This window comes from Coregonus clupeaformis, chromosome 1 (assembly GCF_020615455.1).
Source record: "Coregonus clupeaformis isolate EN_2021a chromosome 1, ASM2061545v1, whole genome shotgun sequence".
NCBI classification, from domain to species: domain Eukaryota; kingdom Metazoa; phylum Chordata; class Actinopteri; order Salmoniformes; family Salmonidae; genus Coregonus; species Coregonus clupeaformis.
Window position 1 is genome coordinate 50,028,083 of NC_059192.1, and position 25,034 is coordinate 50,053,116.

General features: G+C 41.8%; 1 protein-coding gene across 1 annotated transcript in view; it reads left to right on the plus strand.

Annotated features, from left to right (window-relative positions):
• The first annotated feature begins 5,787 nt into the window (after window positions 1–5,787).
• LOC121569551 (tight junction-associated protein 1-like) overlaps window positions 5,788–25,034 on the plus strand; it is a 117,130-nt gene continuing 97,883 nt past the window's right edge. The window contains exon 1 of the mRNA XM_041880615.2: window positions 5,788–6,095. The gene's annotated coding sequence lies outside the window, so the exon portion shown is untranslated. The remainder of the gene's footprint in view (window positions 6,096–25,034) is intronic.

Genomic DNA, 25,034 nt, shown 5'->3' on the forward strand with positions numbered 1-25,034 from the left:
ATCTGTCTGTAAACAATTGTTGGAAAAATTACTTGTGTCATGCACAAAGTAGATGTCCTAACCGACTTGCCAAAACTATAGTTTATTAAAAAGAAATTTGTGGAGTGGTTGAAAAACAAGTTTTAATGACTCCAACCTAAGTGTATGTAAACTTCCGACTTCAACTGTATATATATATATATATATATATATATATATATATATATATATACAGTGAGGGAAAAAAGTATTTGATCCCCTGCTGATTTTGTAAGTTTGCCCACTGACAAAGACATGATCAGTCTATAATTTTAATGGTAGGTTTATTTGAACAGTGAGAGACAGAATAACAAACCACAAAAAATCCAGAAAAACGCATGTCAAAAATGTTATAAATTGATTTGCATTTTAATGAGGGAAATAAGTATTTGACCCCTCTGCAAAACATGACTTAGTACTTGGTGGCAAAACCCTTGTTGGCAATCACAGAGGTCAGACGTTTCTTGTAGTTGGCCACCAGGTTTACACACATCTCAGGAGGGATTTCGTTCCACTCCTCTTTGCAGATCTTCTCCAAGTCATTAAGGTTTCGAGGCTGACGTTTGGCAACTCGAACCTTCAGCTCCCTCCACAGATTTTTGTATGGGATTAAGGTCTGGAGACTGGCTAGGCCACTCCAGGACCTTAATGTGCTTCTTCTTGAGCCACTCCTTTGTTGCCTTGGCCGTGTGTTTTGGGTCATTGTCATGCTGGAATACCCATACACGACCCATTTTCAATGCCCTGGCTGAGGGAAGGAGGTTCTCACCCAAGATTTGACGGTACATGGCCCCGTCCATCGTCCCTTTGATGCGGTGAAGTTGTCCTGTCCCCTTAGCAGAAAGACACCCCCAAAGCATAATGTTTCCACCTCCATGTTTGACCGTGGGGATGGTGGTCTTGGGGTCATAGGCAGCATTCCTCCTCCAAACACGGCGAGTTGAGTTGATGCCAAAGAGCTCCATTTTGGTCTCATCTGACCACAACACTTTCACCCAGTTCTCCTCTGAATCATTCAGATGTTCATTGGCAAACTTCAGACGGCCCTGTATATGTGCTTTCTTGAGCAGGGGGACCTTGCGGGCGCTGCAGGATTTCAGTCCTTCACGGCGTAGTGTGTTACCAATTGTTTTCTAGGTGACTATGGTCCCAGCTGCCTTGAGATCATTGACAAGATCCTCCCATGTAGTTCAAATCAAATCAAATCAAATTTTATTGGTCACATGCGCCGAATACAACAGGTGCAGACATTACATTGAAATGCTTACTTACAGCCCTTAACCAACAGTGCATTTATTTTTAACAAAAAAAGTAAAAATGAAACAACAACAAAAAAGTGTTGAGAAAAAAAGAGCAGAAGTAAAATAAAATAACAGTAGGGAGGCTATATATACAGGGGGGTACCGGTGCAGAGTCAATGTGTGGGGGCACTGGCTAGTTGAGATAGTTGAAGTAATATGTACATGTGGGTAGAGTTAAAGTGACTATGCATAAATAATTAACAGAGTAGCAGCAGCGTAAAAAGGATGGGGTGGGGGGGCAGTGCAAATAGTCCGGGTAGCCATGATTAGCTGTTCAGGAGTCTTATGGCTTGGGGGTAGAAGCTGTTGAGAAGTCTTTTGGACCCAGACTTGGCACTCCGGTACCGCTTGCCGTACGGTAGCAGGGAGAACAGTCTATGACTAGGGTGGCTGGAGTCTTTGACAATTTTGAGGGCCTTCCTCTGACACCGCCTGGTATAGAAATCCTGGATGGCAGGAAGCTTGGCCCCAGTGATGTACTGGGCCGTACGCACTACCCTCTGTAGTGCCTTGCGGTCGGAGGCCAAGCAGTTGCCATACCAGGCGGTGATGCAACCAGTCAGGATGCTCTCGATGGTGCAGCTGTAGAATTTTTTGAGGATCTGAGGACCCATGCCAAATCTTTTCAGTCTCCTGAGGGGGAATAGGCTTTGTCATGCCCTCTTCACGACTGTCTTGGTGTGTTTGGACCATGATAGTTCGTTGGTGATGTGGACACCAAGGAACTTGAAGCTCTCAACCTGTTCCACAACAGCCCCGTCGATGAGAATGGGGGCGTGCTCAGTCCTCTTTTTTCGTGCTCAGTCCTCTTTTTTTTCCTGTAGTCCACAATCATCTCCTTTGTCTTGGTCACGTTGAGGGAGAGGTTGTTGTCCTGGCACCACACGGCCAGGTCTCTGACCTCCTCCCTATAGGCTGTCTCATCGTTGTCGGTGATCAGGCCTACCACTGTTGTGTCGTCGGCAAACTTAATGATGGTGTTGGAGTCGTGCCTGGCCATGCAGTCATGGGTGAACAGAGAGTACAGGAGGGGACTGAGCACGCACCCCTGAGGGGCCCCCGTGTTGAGGATCAGTGTGGCAGATGTGTTGTTACCTACCCTTACCACCTGGGGGCGGCCCGTCAGGAAGTCCAGGATCCAGTTGCAGAGGGAGGTGTTTAGTCCCCGGATCCTTAGCTTAGTGATGAGCTTAGAGGGCACTATGGTGTTGAATGCTGAGCTGTAGTCAATGAATAGCATTCTCACGTAGGTGTTCCTCTTGTCCAGGTGGGAAAGGGCAGTGTGGAGTGCAATAGAGATTGCATCATCTGTGGATCTGTTGGGGCGGTATGCAAATTGGAGTGGGTCTAGGGTTTCTGGGATAATGCTGTTGATGTGAGCCATGACCAGCCTTTCAAAGCACTTCATGGCTACAGACGTCAGTGCTACGGGTCGGTAGTCATTTAGGCAGGTTATCTTAGAGTCCTTGGGCACGGGGACTATGGTGGTCTGCTTGAAACATGTTGGTATTACAGACTCAGTCAGGGACATGTTGAAAATGTCAGTGAAGACACTTGCCAGTTGGTCAGCACATGCTCGGAGTACACGTCCTGATAATCCGTCTGGCCCTGCGGCCTTGTGAATGTTGACCTGCTTAAAAGTCTTACTCACATCGGCTACGGAGAGCGTGATCACATAGTCATCCGGAACAGCTGGTGCTCTCATGCATGCTTCAGTGTTGCTTGCCTCGAAGCGAGCATAGAAGTGGTTTAGCTCGTCTGGTAGGCTTGTGTCACTGGGCAGCTCGCGGCTGTGCTTCCCTTTGTAGTCTGTAATAGTTTTCAAGCCCTGCCACATCCGACGAGCGTCAGAGCCAGTGTAGTACGATTCAATCTTAGCCCTGTATTGACTCTTTGCCTGTTTGATGGTTCGTCGGAGGGCATAGCGGGATTTCTTATAAGCGTCCGGGTTAGAGTCCCGTTCCTTGAAAGCGGCAGCTCTACCCTTTAGCTCAGTGCGGATGTTTCCTGTAATCCATGGCTTCTGGTTGGGGTATGTACGTACGTTCACTGTGGGGACGACATCATCGATGCACTTATTGATGAAGCCAGTGACTGATGTGGTGTACTCCTCAATGCTGTCTGAAGAATCCCGGAACATGTTCCAGTCTGTGCTAGCAAAACAGTCCTGTAGCTTAGCATCTGCGTCATCTGACCACTTTTTTATTAACCGAGTCACTGGTGCTTCCTGCTGGGCTGATCCTCACCGTTCTCATGATCATTGCAACTCCACTAGGTGAGATCTTGCATGGAGCCCCAGGCCGAGGGAGATTGACATTTCTTTTGTGTTTCTTCCATTTGCGAATAATCGCACCAACTGTTGTCACCTTCTCACCAAGCTGCTTGGCGATGGTCTTGTAGCCCATTCCAGCCTTGTGTAGGTCTACAATCTTGTCCCTGACATCCTTGGAGAGCTCTTTGGTCTTGGCCATGGTGGAGAGTTTGGAATCTGATTGATTGATTGCTTCTGTGGACAGGTGTCTTTTATACAGGTAACAATTCTGTCTCTCACTGTTCAAATAAACCTACCATTAAAATTATAGACTGATCATTTCTTTGTCAGTGGGCAAACGTACAAAATCATCAGGGGATCAAATACTTGTTTCCCTCACTGTATATATATGTATATATATATATATATGTATATGCACTACTAGTCAAAAGTTTGGACACACCTACTCATTCAAGGGTTTGTCTTTATTTTTACCATTTTTTACATTGTAGAATAATACTGAAGACATCAAAACTATGAAATAACACATATGGAATCATGTAGTAACCAAAAAAGTGTTAAACAAATCCATATATATTTTATATTGGAGATTCTTCAAATAGCCACCCTTTGCCTTGATGACAGCTTTGCACACTCTTGGCATTCTCTCAACCAGCTTCATGAGGTAGTCACCTGGAATGCATTTCAATTAACAGGTGTGCCTTCTTAAAAGTTAATTTGTGGAATTTCTTTCCTTCTTAATGCATTTGAGCCAATCCGTTGTGTTGTGACAAGGTAGGGGGGTATCCAGAAGATAGCCCTATTTGGTAAAAGACCAAGTCCATATTATGGCAAGAACAGCCCAAATAAGCAAAGAGAAATGACAGTGCATCATTACTTTAAGACATGAAGGTCAGTCAATATGGAACATTTCAAGAACTTTGAACGTTTCTTCAAGTGCAGTCACAAAAACCATCAAGCGCTATGATGAAACTGGCTCTCATGAGGTCTGCCACAGGAATGGAAGACTCAGAGTTACCTCTGCTGCAGAGGATAAGTTCTTTAGAGTTACCAGCCTCAGAAATTGCAGCCCAAATAAATGCTTCACAAAGTTTAAGTCACAGACACATCTCAACATCAACTGTTCAGAGGGGACTATGTGAATCAGGCCTTCATGGTCGAATTGCTGCAAAGAAACCACTACTAATGGACACCAATAAGAAGAGACCTGCTTGGGCCAAGATACACAAGCAATGGACATTAGACCGGTGGAAATGTGTCCTTTCGTCTGGAGTCCAAATTGGAGATTTTTGGTTCCAACCGCTGTGTCTTTGTGAGACGTGGTGTGGGTGAACTGTGTTATGGTGTGGGAGTGCTTTGCTGGTGACACTCTCTGTGATTTGTTTAGAATTCAAGGCACACTTAACCAGCATGGCTACCACAGTATTCTGCAGCGATACGCCATCCCATCTGGTTTGGGCTTTGTGGGATTATCATTTGTTTTTCAACAGGACAATGACCCAACCCATCTCCAGGCTGTGTAATGGCTATTTTACCAAGAAGGAGAGTGATGGAGTGCTGCATCAGATGACCTGGCCTCCACAGTCCCCCGACCTCAACCCAATTGGGATGGTTTGGGATTAGTCGGACTGCAGAGTGAAGGAAAAGCAACCAACAAGAGCTCAGCATATGTGGGAACTCCTTCAAGACTGTTGGAAAAGCATTCCAAGTGAAGCTGGTTGAGAGAATGCCAAGAGTGTGCAAAGCTGTCATTAAGGCAAAGGGTGGCTATTTGAAGAATCTCAAATATAAAATAAATGTGGATTTGTTTAACATTTATTTGGTTACTACATGATTCCATATGTGTTATTTCATAGTTTTGATGTCTTCACTATTACTCTACAATGTAGAAAATAGTAAAAAATAAAGAAAAACCCTTGAATGAGTAGGTGTGTCCAAACCTTTGACTGGTACTGTATATATATATATATATTTTTTTTTTTTTCAAGGAAGGTCACGCGCCCCCCCACGAAACGTTGGCGCCCCCTAGGTTGGGAACCCCTGCACTAGGATATAAAGTGCTGCAGCTAGTGCAATTAAATTGGAAGAAACCACCTGCCAGCTCCTTTCCCTAATAACCTATCTTGAACGTCAGGACGCTCAGTACGTGGGGATTCCTAAGGATTACCCAGTGTACCCCGCGGGTAAAGATGGCGATAGAGGAGGGTAGGAGATCAACTTTATCCGGGAACAACCATAGCTGAATTTAGGGTTGAGAGATAATAAGGCGTTAGTTATCGATTGTGTTGTTGCTTAATGGCTAGCCACTGTCATTCGTGAGTCTAGACAACGCAACGTGATCGAATAATCGAGTTGTGCCAGTGCACGAGCTTCCTTCCTTGCGACCGAACTGCAGAGTCCGTCCTGAGAAGAGCGGATAAAGTTTATTACGGATTTGACTCAACCCTCTGTTGACACTGATTTTTGAGATTATTTGGTGTAACAGTCGGACACTAGCTAAACAGGTAAGATTGAAGTTTAACTGTCTATTTCTAACAAGCTAACGTTTTGTAGATATAATTTGTGATCAGAATTCGATACAACCTTTGAAGTGGGCCACACAGAACCGAACTCGACAATGGGTAACGTTAACGTTATTGACATTCGCTATCGCCTGACCGTGAATAAATAACAACAAATCGACGATAGTATTTATTTCTTAGCTAGCTAATTTGTTAACAAGGATATCAGAGAATATATTTGGCATTTGATTTAACTGGATAAATCATTGAATCGGACATTGCCGCAGGTTATGTCGTGTGTAACCCAGACCAGTATCGACAGAGGTGCTAGTTTGCATACCTATATAGCCTACTCTATGATTTGACTTGACCGATAAATGCACCGTTTAATTATATTGATGACCCTGAGCAAGGTGTCATGCCAGTATGCTGTCAATGCATCGCTATCTCATTTGGTAAAGTAATATGGCCACAGATTTGCTTGCTCTGATTCGGCCATATCGTTTGATCTAAGCACCTGTCATTTTTTCACTTTGAAGAAAACTTCATTAAATGCGAGGTCTGGAGACAATTCGGTCTTTAAATGTTGAAATCAGAACTTTAATATTCATGAACGCATGTTTAAAAAAATATATATATATTATTCAAAAGAAGCAATTGAGGCGCATTTGTAATAATGTTGCCTACAAAATATCAAGCTGTTAGCTTCGGGATATAGGCTCATGGACAATCCTCAAAGGGCTTTAGTTTTTAGATACTCCTACCCGAAGTATAACAAAGCACAACCATGTTTTTCCATATAAGGTCTCCCATATATGAAATGGATGGTTGCATACAAATATTTTACTGCAAAAGTGGTTAAATTGATAGATATTGTGACACAACCCCTTAACTCAAACTGTGAAGGAGAATGCCTGGCTGGAGGGGGGTGGGCCACCTAAGCTCATGTAAACGAGAATCGCAAGCTCTTATATTTCTAAAATGTGTAATACAAATACATTTTCTGCCCTACATACACAAACAAACAACATTGGGATATCTTAAAGCTTCTTGGAAATATAGACATGTAAACACACAGATACAATAGTCTGAAATATCAACTATGAATATTTATGATGAATGTAAACTTCACTTTTTGGTAGCAGTTCAATAGACAACTTTCCAAGTCAAATATGCTCTCATTCAGTGCTGTATGGTCCTGCCTGACAGTAATGCATAGTTACACATGTTTTGTTGATGTTGTGGCTATTGTAATCACCTCTATGGCAAGTGGGCTCACACTGAAAACAAATTTTTAGCATATTTTATGTTTAGCCCTTATTTGCAATTACGTTAGGGGGTCCCTTTAGATTTGAATCCAAATCCAATATTGTGTCCAAAATCCAATATGGCTGCCACATTACCATTAAATGGGGGTTTAATCACCTGTATATGTACACGTTGTAGATGAGAAATTTTTCAGATTTGTGTAGTGTACTTATGACCTGTACTCAATACTATTTTTGTGTATGAGAACTATGTTAGGAATCCAATATGCCCACTATATACACTCACACCTTTGTCTGGATATATGTATAAAAAGGTAGCAGACTGCTTGGCATGGCAACACCAAGTATTCCAAGTCACAAGCCTCTTTGAGGATCAATGAGGCAACTGAGAGGCTCCAACCAAAGGCAAGAGAATCCAACCCTGGACTCTGACACCCTCTCCCTAGCTCTACAACTTGCCCCTCCAGGATTGGGCTCTTAAGTCACCTCCTTATCATTTAGAAGTGAGCTTTGATTCATTGCTAGTCCAATATGTCTGTTGAATCCAACATGACCTGCTGGCTCACTAAATGTATGATGTATACTGAACAAAAATATAAACGCAACATGCAAAAATGTCAACGATTTTACTGAGTTACAGTTCATATAAGGAAATCAGTCAATTGAAATAAATTCATTAGGCCCTAATCTATGGATTTCACATCTGGGAATACAGACATGCATCTGTTTGTCACAGATACCTTAAAAAAAGGTAGGGGCGTGAATCAGAAAACCAGTCAGTATCTAATGTGACCACCATTTGCCTCATGCAGCGCGACACATCTTCTTCGCGTAGAGTTGATCAGGCTGTCGTACACGTCGATCCAGAGGATCCCAAACATGCCCAATGGGTGACATGTCAGAGTATGCAGGCCATGGAAGGAATGGGACATTTTCAGCTTCCAGGAATTGTGTACAGATCCTTGCGACATGGGGCTGTGCATTATCCTGCTGAAACATGAGGTGATGGTGGCGGATGACAATGGGCCTCAGGATCTCGTCATGGTATCTCTGTGAATTCAAATTGCCATCGATTAAAAGGCAATTGTGTTCGTTGTCTGTAGCTTAAGCCTGCCCATACCATAACCCCACCGCCACCTTGGGGCACTCTGTTCACAATGTTGACATCAGCAAACAGCTCGCCCACACGAAGCCATACACGTGGTCTGCGGTTGTGAGTCCGGTTGACACTGATTATGGTAAAGAAATTAACATTCAATTATCTGGCAACAGCTCTGGTGGACATTCCTGCAGTCAGCATGCCAATTGCACGCTCCCTCAACTTGAGACATCTGTAGCATTGTGTTGTGTGACACAACTGCACATTTTAGAGTGGCCTTTTATTGTCCCCAGCACAAGGTGCACCTGTGTAATGATCATGCTGTTTAATCAGCTTCTTGATATGCCACACCTGTCAGGTGGATGGATTATCTTGGCAAAGGAGAAATGCTCACTAACAGGGATGTAAACAAATTTGTGCACAGAATTTGATAGAAAAGCCTTTTGTGCATATGGAAAATTACTGGGATCTTTTATTTCTGCTCATGAAACATGGGACCAACACTTTACATGTTACATTTATATTTTTGTTCAGTGTACATTGGGATGTTCCGGTGCACTATTATCCTGTTTGGGTTGAGCTGGCACATTCCTTCTTCCAGACAATCATGTCCACCATCCTGGCTGTCTACCCTGGAGTTGCTGTATATATTGACTTGGTGACATTATGGTGTATGGGGAGGATGCAACCACACATGACAAGCACATAAGGCAGGTGTTCACTACAATGAACTAACACAACCTGACACTCATTGACAACTGACAAGAAATGCCATCAACTTATTGGGCCTTACATGGCATATGAATTGCATCTCTCCAATGTCAATGCCACCTTGAATCTCCCAAAACTGTCCTTGATCGGCTCACTTCACCATCAGGCATCCCCTCAGGCAGTTTCTAGTGACAGAGACACCATGGAACTAGAAATTGCTGGCATTCATTGTCCTCATATGTACCTATTTTGCTACCAACCATGGCTAGGGCTGTGGCGGACATTACATTTTGTCAGCCGATGATTGTCAAGCAAATAACTGTCGGTCGCACAGTAATTGACTGTTAATTAACATAAACACATTTAGCATCTCCTGGCTTCCACACATAGCCTACAAGCCACTGATGCAGACCTTTGGAACATCTCCATTTAAAAAAGTATAATAAATTCATGTAATATAGCCTACACCTTCACAATACATCCATTATTTATTTTAGACAGGTCTAAAAAAACATGAAATGAAGAAAATGTAGTCTATTTCAGAAGAATAGCATACTCTGAGTTGTCCTTATGTTAGGTCCTGATCTGGCTATGCCATATGGCTGTGGGCTACACTAGTTCATTTAGCAGACAAGATTTGGTTAGAATTCCGTGGCATTGGTTTATATTGTTTTATAGTATGAAGAATACAATTGAATAAAATAGAAAGGATATTTTCTCAATGATTTGAGGGAGTGCGCACATGTGGCTATTCTGTGTTGAGCAGTTAACAAAAAAATAGGTACTCCTATATGCTTAATTTAGAGTTATTAATGTAACTTTAGTCATTCTACAAACATTGGGCTATATGTTTTGATTTTTAATACATTGTAAGGCTGCATGATACAACTCTCTAATGATGATTTGAAAAAAGTTGGTTGAAAGGCATGAGCTCTGCTTAGTTTTTGCGCCGGCTGTATACACCATCTGTCTGTCATTCACAATTTGACAAGCACTTGATAATGCCTTGAATTTCCCGTTGGCATCCCCTTTGTGTGGCCGTAATGCCCCCTATAAAAATCCATGCCTTTTGCGGCCAGTGGCCGTTGTGCCCTTCTCCCTGAGTGCTGCGTGCTCCGAAGCACCTCTCACTCACATGGCTCTCACGCACGTGATCAGGTCTTTCTCACAGGCTACAAGTGAAGACAGACACTTTGGGGACGCAACTGCGCACGTCCTTTTCCAATTCCGAGGTGCATATTGAAGATATTGGAAGAACTGTCCACATTTACTTTTCGTCAACCAACAAGATGAGTAGGCCTAACGAACAGCAGAAGCACTAGCCTATGTCAATCTACTATGGGATGCGATAGATCCCAAATTAATACAACCACTAGCATCAAAAAAACTTTTTACGCAATGAGTTTTACGCAATGAGGCAGATCAGAACGTTTAGCTTAAAATGTGATAAACTAATAGGCTATTTCTTCACATTATAAGCGCAGCAATGCGCACATGGCAGTAGGCTATAAGCGCGAATGTTCCATTAGCGGGAAAACACCATTAGCAAAAGTGACTGCAAATGCGATTATGCATGTCATGCTTTTATTATAAAGGTGCATTGTTATGGTGAAAATGATCTTCCCCAAACTTGAAACTCACGTGCTGCTTATTTAGTTAGGCTGTACACCCCTTGTAAAGCGGATTAATGTGCTTAATTTTAAGTTGTGATTCAAACCTTATCAATACATATAGGCCAATGGGCTAGGCTACATGAGGTGTGCGACTATGATTAGAAAAAGTTGCAACAAAATGGCATTGTTTCTTGCCTTACGCTGGGCATCGTTCCCAAGTGATAATATATAATTCACAAGTGATAGGCTAATATTTTAACCCATCAGACTATTCTTGATTTAATCTTGTCTTTACATAAACTAAATAATATACAGTGCATTCAGAAAGTATAATAATAATAATATAATATGCCATTTAGCAGACGCTTTTATCCAAAGCGACTTACAGTCACGTGTGCATACATTTTTACGTATGGGTGGTCCCGGGGATCGAACCCACTACCCTGGCGTTACAAGCGCCATGCTCTACCAATTGAGCTACAGAGGACCACATAGGGTGTTGTTGAGTCTTGGGCAAATCTTACAGACACAGTCCCATTTTCCACCCAGCCCTCCCTGCATTTAATGAGCATACTAAGTATGCAAATACGATTAACAACCTTATTGTTCTGCGCAGGCGAGAAACAGTTCTTTGTAATTACTGGTTCAATTCAAGTATTCAGACCCATAGACTCTTTCCACATTTTGTTACGTTACAGCCTTATTCTAAAATGGATTAAATAAATAAGAAATCCTCTTCAATCTACACACAATACCCCATAATGACAAAGCCAAAACAGGTTTTTGGAATTTTTCACATTTATAAAAAAAAAAATGGATACCTTATTTACTTAAGTATTCAGACCCTTTGCTATGAGACTCGAAATTGAGCTCAGGTGCATCATGTTTCCATTGATCATCCTTGAGATGTTTTTACAACTTGATTGGAGTCCACCTGTGGTAAATTTAAATTGATTGGACATGATTTGGAAAGGCACACACATGTCTATATAAGGTCCCACAGTTGACAGTACATGTCAGAGCAAAAGCCATGAGGTCGAAGGAATTGTCCGTAGAGCTCAGAGACAGGATTGTGTCGAGGCACAGATCTGGGGAAAGGGTACCAAAAAATGACTGCAGCATTGAAGGTCCCGAAGAGCACAGTGGCCTCCATCATTCTTAAATGGAAGAAGTTTGGAACCACCAAGACTCTTCCTAGAGCTGGCTGCCTGGCCAAACTCAGCAATCGGGGAAGAAGGGCCTTGGTCAGGGAGGTGACCAAGAACCGGATGGTCACTCTGATAGAGCTCCAGAGTTCGTCTGTGGAGATGGGAGAACCTTCCAGAAGGACAACCATCTCTGCAGAACTCCACCAATCAGGCCTTTATGGTAGAGTGGCCAGACGAAAGCCACTCCTCAGGAAAAGGCACATGACAGCCCGCTTGGAGTTTGCCAAAAGGCACCTAAAGGACTCTGACCATGAGGAACAAGATTCTCTGGTCTGATGAAACCAAGGTTGAGCTCTTTGGCCTGAATGCAAAGCATCACATCTGGAGGAAACCTGGCACCATCCCTACGGTGAAGCATGGTGGTGGCATCATCATGCTGTGGGGATGTTTTTCAGCGGCAGGGACTGGGAGACTAGTCAAGATCGAGGGAAAGATTAACAGAGCAAAGTACAGAGGGATCCTTGATGAAAATCTGCTCCAGAGCGCTCAGGACCTCAGACTGGGGTGAAGGCTGCAATATTTTTATTTGTTGGCTTTATGTCAGCTGTTTTTACATAGTTGGCAATAGAAGTTACTTTTTAGGTTTGTATCATTTTCATTTAGATTTGGGTATGCATGGAGCTTGTCTGATGCTTTAAGCACACCATTTGATTAAATAATTAAGACACACAAATGACTCAAAGAGCCCGATGGTCACACTGTGTTAAAAAAATATATAGCGGGTGCCTGTGTGACTGGCGCACATTGTCTTGCTCTCCTTCCCACTGCAGCGAAAAGGCACCACAGCACAGCAAGTGTTTATTGCGCTGTCCGTGCTAAAGCTGCAACATAATTTCATCCATTTAGTTTCTTACTTGTTTCTTACTGAAAAGGTCTGTTACCGAAATCCTTAATTTTGTTTATGAAAAACATTCTCTATTCCCTCAACCCTTGCTCTCTTTATGTGAAACATGTAAGCATCACATTCATGTGATCAATAGGGCCTGACCTATAGCCTATCATAATCACATCAATAAATTGGTTATAACAAACTCTGAACACAGTAATGTCGACAGCAAAATGGATGCGTAGGACGTGAAAAAGAAGCTCAAAACGGGCTAATGTTTACTGGTTGCTCAGGAGGGAAAGGGGAAGTCAGATCTGTGGAAGACATTTTACTTAGTTGTGGAAACTACTGGAGATCAAGAAAATGGTGGATATAGGAGCAAGCGTTGCGTGAGTATTATGTGTGCCAAACAGTTGCTGTTAGATTACTACAATATTATTTTGTCTGACCATTTGGAGCAGTGTAAACAACACTAAATAAATAAGTGTACCAGAGATTTTGTTCTAACTGAAAAATTAATATATATAGATATATATATATATATATATATATATATAAGCCTTTATTACAGCAGACTAAAAACAGTTGCATGCATTCATGAATTGTGGTTTATTTATTGTTGAGGCTAATTATTCAAAGCGCCCTTTGTTATTTATTTTTAAAACTAAAATTCATGAATGTCTCGTATGCTGTGTGATGGCACGAACGGGTGAATGATTGATTGATACAGTAGCCGATATATTGAAATATAGGCCTTAATAAGTTACGGTATTAAGACTAAACAGGACGCGCTCTTAGGCCTACAGCGCGATGGTGGTTATACAAGGCTACTATACAAAGCCTACTAATGATAACGACATTACTTATTATAATGATGATCATAATTGTAATAATAACAATAAGGAGATCAAGAAAAAGGAGGGTATAGGAGCGAGAGCTGCGTGCATATTATGTGTGACAAACAGGTGCTGTTAGATTACAATATTATTTTTATGCCTGTTTGGAACAGTGAATTATAAGTAATACCTGTCTGTTCTAACGAAAAAACAATTGTAACGCCGTTATTACAGCATAGCAAAGATTTAAAAAAAACAGCCAAATCTGTGAAATTGCTTTATCTAACATTTTGCCGTTGCATGAGGCTTGGTGCACACGGAATCAGTAGGCTATTAAACAAACACAAGATCTGTCTTATTTTTGTATGTGTGTGTGTGTATGTGTGTGTATATATATATATATATATACACACACACACACAGACAGTACCAGTCAAAAGTATGGACACACCTACTCATTCAAGGGTTTTCTTTATTTTTACTATTTTCTACATTGTAGAATAATAGTGAAGACATCAAAACTATGAAATAACACATATGGAGTAACCAAAAAGGTGTTAAACAAATCAAAATATATTTTATATTTGAGATTCTTCAAATAGCCACCCTTTGCCTTGATGACAGCTTTGCACACTCTTGGCATTCTCTCTACCAGCTTCACCCGGAATGCTTTTCCAGCAGTCTTGAAGGAGTTCCCACATATGCTGAGAACTTGTTGGCTGCTTTTCCTTCACTCTGCCATCCAACTCATCCCAAACCATCTCAATTGGGTTGAGGTCGGAGGATTGTGGAGGCCAGGCCATCTGATGCAGCACTCCATTACTCTCCTTCTTGGTAAAATAGCCCTTACACAGACTGGGGGTGTCCTGTTGAAAAACAAATGATAGTCCCACTAAGCCAAAACCAGATGGGATGGCGTATCACTGAAGAATGCTGTGGTAGCCATGCTGGTTTAGTGTGCCTTGAATTCTAAATAAATCACAGACAGTGTCAACAGCAAAGCACCCCCACACCATAACACCTCCTCCATGCTTTACGGTGGGAACTACACATGCGGAGATCATCCGTTCACCCACACCGCGTCTCACAAAGACACGGCGGCTGGAACTAAAAATCTCAAATTTGGACTCCAGACCAAAGGACACATTTCCACTGGTCTAATGTCCATTGCTCTTGTTTTTTGGCACAAGCAGGTCTCTTCTTCTTATTGGTGTCCTTTAGTAGTGGTTTCTTTTCAGCAATTCGACCATGAAGGCCTGATTCACACAGTCCCCTCTGAACAGTTGATGTTGATGTGTCTGTTACTTAAACTCTGTGAAGCATTTATTTGGGCTGCAATTTCTGAGGCTGGTAACTCTAATGAACTTATCCTCTGCATCAGAAGTAACTCAGGGTCTTCCATTCCTGTGGCGGTCCTCATGAGAGCCAGTTTCATCATAGCGCTTGATGGTTTTTGCGACTGCACTTGAAGAAACGTTCAAAGTTCTTGAAATGTTCCTTATTGACTGACTTCATGTCTTAAAGTAATGATGCACTGTTGTTTCTATTTGCTAATTTGAGCTGTTCTTGCCAAAATATGGACTTGGTCTTTTACCAAATAGGGCTATCTTCTGGATACCCCACTACCTTGTCACAACACAACGGATTGGCTCGAATGCATTAAGAAGGAAAGAAAATCCACAAATTAACTTTTAAGAAGGCACACTTGTTAATTGAAATGCATTCCAGGTGACTACCTCATGAAGCTGGTTGAGAGAATGCCAAGAGTGTGAAAAGCTGTCATCAAGGCAAAGGGTGGCTATTTGAAGAATCTCAAATATAAAATATATTTAGATTTGTCTAACACTATTTTGGTTACTACATGATTTCATGTTATTTCATAGTTTTAATGTCTTCACTATTATTCTACAATGTAAAACATTTTTAAAATAAAGAAAAACCCTTCAATGAATAGGTGTGTCCACACTTTTGACTGGTAGTGTGTGTGTGTGTATATGTGTGTGTGTATATATATATATATATATTACAGTCAAATACATTTAAACTCAGTTTTTCACAATTCTTGACATTTAATCCTAGTAAAAATGTCCTGTTTTAGGTCAGTTAGGATCACCACTTTATTTTAAGAATGTGAAATGTCAGAATAATATTAGAGAATTATTTATTTCAGCTTTTATTTATTTCATCACATTCCCTGTAGGTCAGAAGTTTAGATACACTCAATTAGTATTTGGTAGCATTGCCTTTAAATTGTTTAACTTGGGTCAAACGTTTCGGGTAGCCTTCCACAAGCTTCCCACAATAAATTGGGTGAATTTTGGCCCATTCCTCCTGACAGAGCTGGTGTAACTGAGTCAGGTTTGTAGGCCTCCTTGCTCGCACACACTTTTTCAGTTCTGCCCACACATTTTCTATAGGATTGAGGTCAGGGCTTTGTGATGGCAACTCCAATACCTTGACTTTGTTGTCCTTAAGCCATTTTCCCACAACTGGAAGTATTTGTCCATTTGGAAGACCCATTTGCGACCAAGCTTTAACTACCTGACTGATGTCTTGAGATGTTGCTTCAATATATCCGCATAATTTTCCTTCCTCATGATGCCATCTATTTTGTGAAGAGCACCAGTTCCTCCTGCAGCAAAGCACCCCCACAGCATGATGCTGCCACCCCCGTGCTTCACGGTTGGGATGGTGTTCTTCGGCTTGCAAGGACCCCCTTTTTCCTCCAAACATAACAATGGTCATTATGGCCAAACAGTTCTATTTTTGTTTCATCAGACCAGAGGACGTTTCTCCAAAAAGTACGATCTTTGTCCCCATGTGCAGTTGCAAACCGTAGTCTGGCTTTTTTATGGTGGTTTTGGAGCAGTGGCTTCTTCCTTGCTGAGTGACCTTCCAGGTTATGTCAATATAGGACTCGTTTTACTGTGGATATAGATACTTTTGTACCGGTTTCCTCCAGTATCTTCACAAGGTCCTTTGCTGTTGTTCTGGGATTGATTTGCACTTTTCGCACCAAAGTACGTTCATCTCTACGAGACAGAACGCGTCTCCTTCCTGAGCGGTATGACGGCTGCGTGGTCCCATGGTGTTTATACTTGCATACTATTGTTTGTACAGATGAATGTGGTACCTTCAGGCGTTTGGAAATTGCTCCCAAGGATGAACCAGAGTTGTGGAGGTCTACAGTTCTTTTTCTGAGGTCTTGGCTGATTTCTTTTGATTTTCCCATGATGTCAAGCAAAGAGGCACTGAGTTTGAAGGTAGGCCTTGAAATACATTCACAGGTACACTTCCAATTGACTCAAATGATGTCAATTAGCCTATCAGAAGCTTCTAAAGCCATGACATCATTTTCTAGAATTTTCCAAGCTGTTTAAATGCACAGTCAACTTAGTGTAACTTCTGACCCATTGGAATTGTGATACAGTGAACTATAAGTGAAATAATCTGTCTGTAAACAATTGTTGGAAAAATTACTTGTGTCATGCACAAAGTAGATGTCCTAACCGAATTGCCAAAACTATAGTTTGTTAACAAGAAATGTGTGGAGTGGTTGAAAAACGAGTTTTAATGACTCCAACCTAAGTGTATGTAAACTTCCGACTTCAACTATAGATAGATATGGGTGATTTATAAAGCCAGGCACATTTAACAGTTAGGCTTTTGGTTATAGACCTAATTAAGTTGGTTTTCTCTCTTCAATTTTCTTAAGCCCTATTCGCATGGGACTAGTATTACTATAAAACGTCGGTTCTAAGAGCGTTGTGCCAGTAACCGAAAGGTCGCTGGTTCTAATCCCCGAGCCGACTTGGTGAAAAATCTGTCGATGTGCCCTTGAGCAAGGCACTTAACCCTAATTGCTCCTGTAAGTCGCTCTGGATAAGAGCATCTGCTAAATTACTAAAATGTCAATGTAAATGTAATTATTACCCCACCATGTCCGTTTTTCCAGTGGACGCTTTGGAGGGGATTAGTTTTATCTAAAAATAATCCTCTTTCAAAATTGACCGTTATGACGGAGGCCTGGAGGCTCTTCTCGGCGTGAAGATATTTAAAATGTATCGGGATAGCCTAATGGCCTTCAGTTCGGAGAAAGTCAAAATAATAATGCTTATCAATAAGAACCATGAACTGAAACCTATGCAGACATTTAATTACCTGACGTATTCGGCAATTTATCAATTCATTGGCACAATATCATCCACTTCATCTTTTAAAAGATGAATATGTCAATAGGAATGTTGATGTGTGACAAAACGGTTAAATCATCTGTAGGCTACGATCATAGCACTTTGTTTTAAGCATACATTTCTTCCCATGTTCTTACCCAAACTGGGTGCAGCACCTGTTAAACTCTGTAATATCCCTCAAAACAAAGGGATGACGATTCACACGGGATAAGTATTATCGGAGGACCTGGGAGTTTGCAGAAAAACAGTAGGTTTTTAGGGCTGGGATAATAACCTTCCTGCCAAGTAAAAATGACTGACATGGCAGATTCGGACGGGACTAAAATTACGGATGTAGTGATTTGTGCTCGTGCACATAATTACATTACCTGCGCTCCCCCAGTAAAACTAATCCCTTCCGAATAGGGCTTTAGACAATTAGGCTAAGCCCTATTCGCACAGGCCTAGTATTACTAGAGAACGTTGGTGATGTAATTATTACCCCAGAATGTCCGTTATTCCAGAGGACGATTCGGATGGGATTAGTTTTTTTCCAAACTGCCCCCTGTAATTCTTTATTTTTTCCCAATAAATTGACAGTTATGACGGAAGCCTGGAGTTTTTTTTCTAGGCGTGAATATATTTAAACAAGTATTGGCGTTAACGGGGCTACAGTGATAACTCGAGCTGGGTTCCCAAGTTTGTAAACCAAACCAAACCATCTTTGGTATAGTGTCGCTTTAGTATTTGAATTGAGTAGGTGTGATCATAATCATTAGGATATTTTAGCGATCCACAGTAGACGTCCTAAATGCACCCCAGCCTTCAGATGTTAGCTAAACAGTGCACTTACACTTGAGATGCGTTTTAAGGCTATGGATGCGAAGGTGAACTTATTTCCAAACGTTTAGGTCAGTTGTATGCTGCTTTGCGATCTATTAACAGCAAGGGTTACATTAAATATTACTTTCATACGCACAAAACATATGAACAAAAGCATTCACTGTGAAAGTTGATACATGTAGGCCCTTCATATATAGGCTATGCGCAGCACTTCATTCAATTGATCAAATCAGTTATTGTTTTCTTGCTCAAACCGTGAGCAACACCAGTCAAACTCAGACATATTTCTCTCAAAACACATGGATGTCGATTCACACGGGACTAGTATTATCAGAGGACCTTGGAGTTTGTAAAAAAAACAGTAGGTTATTCTGGCAGGATTTGTTACTCTCCTGCCATGTACAAATTACTGACATGTCAGATTTGGATGGGACTAATATTACAGATGTGGTGTTTTGTGCTTGTGCAAATAATTACATTACCCGACCACCCCCAGTAAAACTAATCCCGTCCGAATAGGGTTTAAGGCCAGGGCTGTTTCCTCATCTCTGCTGCTGCCTCCGCTTTATTGTCATCAATTCCAATATGCTGGTTAATTTTGTGATTATGCACATAGCAACATAAGGAAAGGCGCCAATTCTAAAGCGCGCTGAAGATTGTTTCAGAACTGCGGACAGCGACCATATCCATCGCGGGAGAATGCGCATTTGTTACAAAATAATATTCAATTTATTAGTGGTGCACCATTATTTGTACATAATATAACCATATACAATTTCTGTATCATATGTATTTTGAGTGATGGACTGTGCCATCCCCATGGCCTCGCAATGGATTAGTGCACTGAGACAGGTGCGAATCAGACAGGTATCTTGTGCACCATGAAAACCCCCCCAAAAATGGCTACTGCTCGACAAAAAATCTCGGTCCACCAACAGCCTATCAACCAAACAATCGACCAGTCGACTAAATGGGGTCAGCCCTATAACATGGATCTGATGCACACTTCATGTGGTGTGCTGAAGGATGTATCTGAGAGAGTGTGGTTCTGGCTGGCTAACTAGGCTATAAACATTTTGTTAAATGTTTAACGGATACAATTTTTTTAAAAGTGGACCTTGTTAAAATACTATAGCGAACTTAGTTCAACACCTTGCGACATAATCGAGATTATTGCCTCTTGGGAGATTTGTATGGCCTAACTGACGCTAGTGTGAACGCAAAGTGGGCAGCACTTCTGTTATCCTATGTGTCTGCTCCAGGGAAGAGAAGAGAGGAGACGGGGCTAAAGAGCTGTCAGCACCGCTCGGTGTCTCTCCTGATCTCTCTCTCCCCTGAGAGGGAGCCTCTGCCACCAGTCCCAGAGAGCTGCAGCCGGGATAAGTACTCCTCACTCTGGGGCCCACGTGGCAAGCACACACTCATGAGGTTTGTGGGTGTTGTGGTGGAAGGATGAGCTTGGTAGTTCAGAGAGTGATAAATCCAGCTTCGAGAGAAAGCAGAGAGGTTTTGTATCAGGATGAGTGTGGTATGGTAATGTAGAGCTCTGTTTGGGTTTTGTCAATTATGAAAGAGAAGAGACTGAGATTTTTGCGTTGGGATTTGTGGCAAGATTACACTGTAAAGTATGGCTGCTGATGGAGCTTAGAGAGTAAGAATGCATGTGAGAGTGAAAAGACATGTTGGCCTATAGGCCTAGCCGAACACGGGATTGTTATGTACTGGATCATTGTATTTTATAGCCTAATACCATGCATGTTCTGCCTGTTCATTGTTAGACCTGATCGATTCTTCAAATGAACATCAGAGTATAGCCTACACCTGGCAGCTAATCGCTGACGACGCCACACTCAAGCTCGCCTCCCACCTTCTCTCATTATTTTTTATTCAAAGACTTAATTGAAGCTTGTAAAATAAAATGGTTCAACACTCCGTGGAAATTAAATCTGTTGCACTTGTGTGTTAAAGAGGAGAGCTGTGTCGGGAGCCTGTGCTCTTCACCATGCCACCTCATGTTTAATTTAATAATATTTGTTGGAGAAAAACAAAAGTCTGTGAGGGCAGGCTTTGTCATAAACCAGACATTCAAAGGTGAAGTCGTGGGTTGGACCTGGTAATAGAATTTGAGACTGATTTTATAGCTGAGATATTAATCATTCTCTGGAGACAGTGGAACTGGAATGTCTGAGGCAGTGGATTTCAGCTCAATTGGAGCCACCCGACTACTGCACGACGGTTCATTATCCTTGCCGCTGGGCATTCAAAAAGCTGCTGCAAGCGCATGGAGGTAACGTGGACACTGGACAGTCCCTACCATTTACCAGATAGCTCGGCAGACGATTGTTGATCTGTTATGTGTGTGGAGGAGGAAGAGCCAGGGGGCTGGTGAAAGGGAGGCTGCTCTCTGGGAAACTCGTAGCCGTGTGGAGCGAGTTGCCCCTAAGTGCCCCCATTTTGGTAGAATGCACTTCAGAAAGCAGCACCAGGCGATTTATTGTGCAAATTGACTCTTCAGCCACATGCTCCCATTCTCAGCCTGTCAAGACTCTCATTCTGTTTATTTGTTGCCTCAATCCAATTATCTGTGACCTGCCACATACTTTCCGGTTGGTCTGACAGAGGTGGATATAAACAACCTGCACTATAGTGTTTGCGGGCAGTTCAAGACCAATCAGCTCTCTAAATGATTGAATCTGGAACTTAACTTCACCAAAGCTTATTTAATACGCCTGAAAAGTATCAGCGACTGCTTTTAGAAGCCTCTGGGCTAGATCTTTGTCCATCTCTTACTATCCAGTGATTTGTTTTCTCCGTGCTCATTATTGCTCTGTCAGCACCTCTCCCTCCCTCATTCACATCTTAAATGCTTCTCAGGCATTATTAAAAGTTAATGAAGTTACTTGTTCCCTATTATAACCTGTTGAAATGTCTGAGTGAATGGTCATCACTTCAGAGGAGAGGTGGTGGGAAGTGCACGCTCGAGCTCTCTTAAAAGGAATCTAGCCTAACCTAATTGGTATAATTAAACACAAGTACATTCAGAGTGCATTTATTAAATGTTTTGAAAGGGGGAGGAATGACTGAGTGACATATCAGTGATACATTTGAGGTGTTATTGAAACCAATCATCATGACATGTCAGGTGCATACTTGGTAGGTCACACCAAACAATAGCCAAATTCAGTTGAACATAAGATACCACTGGGCTTTCAGTAAGCAAAGGCCTTTTCCACATTTTGATGTTACAAATTGGGATTTAAATGTATTTAAAGTATCTTGATTAGATAAGTATTCAACCTACTTAGTCAATACATGTTAGAATCACCTTTGGCAGCGATTACAACTCTGAGTCTTTTTTGGGTAAGTCTCTAAGAGCGTTGCACACCTGGATTGGACCATATTTGCCCATAACTCTTTTGTTAAACTCTTCAAACTCTGTCAAGTTGGTTGTTGATCATGCTAGACAGCCATGTTCAAGTCTTGCCATAGAGTTTCAAGGCGATTTAAGTCAAAACTGTAACTGCCACTCAGGAACATTTTAATGTAGTTTTGGTAAGCAACTCCAGTGTATACAGTGCATTCGGAAAGTATTCAGACTCCTTGACTTTTTCCACATTTTGTTACTTTACAGCCTTATTCTAAAATTGATTAAGTATTTTTCCCCCCTCATCAATCTACAGACAATACCCCATAATGACAAAGCAAAAACTGTTTTTTAGAAATGTTTGCAAATGTATATACAATTTTAAATGGAAATATTACATTTCCATAAGTATTCAGACCCTTTACTCAGTACTTTGTTGAAGCACCTTCGGCAGCGATTACAGCCTCGAGTCTTCTTGGGTATGACTCTACATGCTTGGCACACCTGTATTTGGGGAGTTTCTCCCATTCTTCTCTGCAGATCCTCTCAAGCTCTGTCAGGTTGGATGGGGAGCGTCGCTGCACAGCTATTTTCAGGTCTCTCCAGAGATGTTCGATCGGGTTCAAGTCCGGGCTCTGGCTGGGCCACTCAAGGACATTCAGAGACTTGTCCTGAAGCCACTCCTGCGTTGTATTGGCTGTGTGCTTAGGGTCGTTATCCTGTTGGAAGGTGAACCTTCACCCTAGTCTGAGGTCCTGAGTGCTCTGGAGCAGGTTTTCATCAAGGATCTCTCTGTACTTTGCTACGTTCATCTTTCCCTCGATCCTGACTAGGCTCCCAGTCCCTGCCACTCAAAAGCATCCCCACAGCATGATGCTGCCACCACCAAGCTTCACCGTAGGGATGGTGCCAGGTTTCCTCTAGACGTGAGGCTTTTGGCAAACTCCAAGCGGGCTGTCATGTGCCTTTTCCTGGTAGAGTTGCTTCCGTCAGGCCACTCTACCATAAAGGCCTGATTGGTGGAGTGCTGCAGAGATGGTTGTCCTTCTGGAAGGTTCTCCCATCTCCACAGAGGAACTTTGGAGCTCTGTCAGAGTGACCATTGGGTTCTTGGTCACCTCCCTGACCAAGGCCTTTCTCCCCCGATTGCTCAGTTTGGCTGGGCGGCCAGCTCTAGGAAGAGTCTTGGTGGTTCCAAACTTCTTCCATTTAAGAAAGATGGAGGCCACTGTGTTCTTGGGGACCTTCAATGATGCATACATTTTTTGGTACCCTTCCCCAGATCTGTGCCTTGACACAATCCTGTCTCGGAGCTCTACGGACAATTCCTTCAACCTCATGGCTTGGTTTTTGCTCTGACATGCTCTGTCAACTGTGGGACCTTATATAGACAGGTGTGTGCCTTTCCAAATCATGTCCAATCAATTGAATTTACCACAGGTGGACTACAATCAAGTTGTAGAAACATCTCAAGGATGATCAATGGAAACATTTCAGTTCTTTATTTGAAATACGTTTGTAAAAAATTCTAAACCTGTTTTCGCTTTGTCATTATGGGGTATTGTGTTTAGATTGAGGAAAATGTTTATTTAATCATTTTTAGAATAAGGCTGTAAGGGAAGGGGTCTGAATACTTTCTGAACTGTATTTGGCTATTTATTTATTATGTGTTTTAGGTTATTGTCCTGCTGAAAGGTGGATTTGTCTCCCAGTGTCTGTTTGAAAGCAAACTGAACCAGGTTTTCCTCTAAGATTTTGCCTGTGCTTAGCTCTATTGTTTATTTTTGTCCCAAATAAACTCTGTTGATGACGATCATATCCATAACATGATGCAGCCACCACCATGCTTTAAATATGAAGAGTGGTACATAACTGGTTCTATTCAGGACACAACGTTAATTTCTTTGCCACATTTTCTGCAGTTTTACTTTAGTGCCTTAGTACAGGATGCATGTTTTGGAATGTTTTTTTTCTTTCAATTCTGTACAGGCTTCCTTTATTTCACTGTAATTTATGTTAGTATTGTTGAGTAAGTACAATGTTGTTGATCCATCCTCAGTTTTCTCCTATCACAGCCATTAAACTCTGTAACTGTTTTAAAATCACTATTGGCCTCATGGTGAAATCCCTGAGCGGTTTCCTCTCTCTCTGGCAACTGAGTTAGGGAGGACTTTGTAGTGACTGGGTGTATTGATATACCATCCAAGGCAATATTAATAACTTCACCAAAGCTCAGTGTTATTCAGTGTCAGCTTTTCTTTTTCTTTACCAATCCACCAATGGGTGCCCTTTGTGAGGAATTGGAAAACCTCCCTGTGGTTGAATCTGTGCTTGAAATTATAACCCTGACATGAACAAAATGCATCAGTGATTCGTATTTTCCTGCAACTTTTGGAAACGGCACAGGGATGCCCCTGTCTGTTTGTGTTGTGTGGGGTGCCTGCACTTTGTGTAGCCATTAGTGATGATGCTAAGGATAACCGTCTGTTGGTAGATGATGAAAAGGCTTTCCAAAAAACCTTCTCAATTAAATGTTAACTAGAAAGTAGCCTATCCCTACCTGGCAGAATATAATTATAATTATTTGCATCAGTCCAGTTGCCATTTGTTTTGCAAACTCTACAATCACATGAACGCTACAGATACACTGCTAACCAAACAAAGGTCTCTAGCTGGTGTGCAGTTGAATTAAAGGGTAACTACACCCAAAATGTAAAATGTCTTCCCAGACCTAAAGTGGTCTCCTGATGTGGTTAAAGCATGGTTGTGGACTTAGAACATCCAATTTTGTTGTTGTTTTTCTATAAAAAAAAAAGTGTAAACCTGGAAAAACTAAATGTAATTTGGGAAAAAAGTAAACAGAATAAAGCAAACGCACGCAAACACACACTTTGTCTCTCTTAATCTGTTGATTACCTGGTAAATCCAGTATTTCAAACTGAATTGTGAGTATTTAAAATGAATTGTCGCCCGTGACAGCCTGCTGCAGTATTTGTACAATG